We start from the raw sequence: 807 nt of genomic DNA, 5'->3' as shown, positions 1-807 counted from the left end.
AGTAATGGTCTAAACATCTTTTTCCGTAGCAGTAGTCTGATATGAAATCTATCACCCAAAATTTATTTCCAGATAAAAATCCTATTCTTTTTATTTACTGCTGTAATATTTAAGCCCTTACCCATAGAGTTTGGTGCATTTATTTAAAAACTAATGCTTATAAGGTATCATAGTTTAAAAAAAGTTGTGAATATAATATTTAAGAAAAGCCGTAAGGCATCATTAGCATTGAAAACTTACTAACAACGTATGTGGGAGATACGTGGATAGCTTTGGATTTTTTTAACTGTACACTTAAAGCTTTTTAAGGAAGCAAGGCCTTTGCCATGTGCCGTGCACAGTAAATTTCATAAACATCCGTTCAGCGATTTTGCACAATCGCGCTCCCACGCCTGTCAGAGGCTGGACAAATTTCCCTTTACTCCGGCAGTCACTTTCCCAGGCTCGGGGGCGCTAGAGCTCCTGTTGCACAAGTCCAGTCTCTGACCACCCTGGCCGGGTGGGGCGCAAGACTTCACGCGCCGCTGCCCGTGCCCGCGCGGGCGGCTCAGGGTCTGCACTGGCGGGCGCTCGAGGTGTCCACCCCGCAGGGGCAGTGGCGAGGCCCCGGGGGCGGGGCCACGTAAAAGCCCCGCCCACAGCCCCGCCCAGACCCCGCCCCCGGGCTCCGCCAGGTGCGCGCGTGCCAGTGCCCCGCCCCCCGCCCCGCTTCGCCCACACTTCCCGGCGCCGCCGTGTGAGCCGGAGTCTCCGCGCCTCTCGGGGCCTCGCGCCGGAACCCTCCGGCCCCCGGGAGCCGCCCGCGCC

Source organism: Talpa occidentalis, unplaced genomic scaffold, assembly GCF_014898055.3.
Source record: "Talpa occidentalis isolate TD23 unplaced genomic scaffold, MPIMG_talOcc4v2.1 talOcc4.5, whole genome shotgun sequence".
Taxonomy (NCBI): Eukaryota; Metazoa; Chordata; class Mammalia; order Eulipotyphla; family Talpidae; genus Talpa; species Talpa occidentalis.
Note: the sequence above shows the minus strand (reverse complement) of the source record.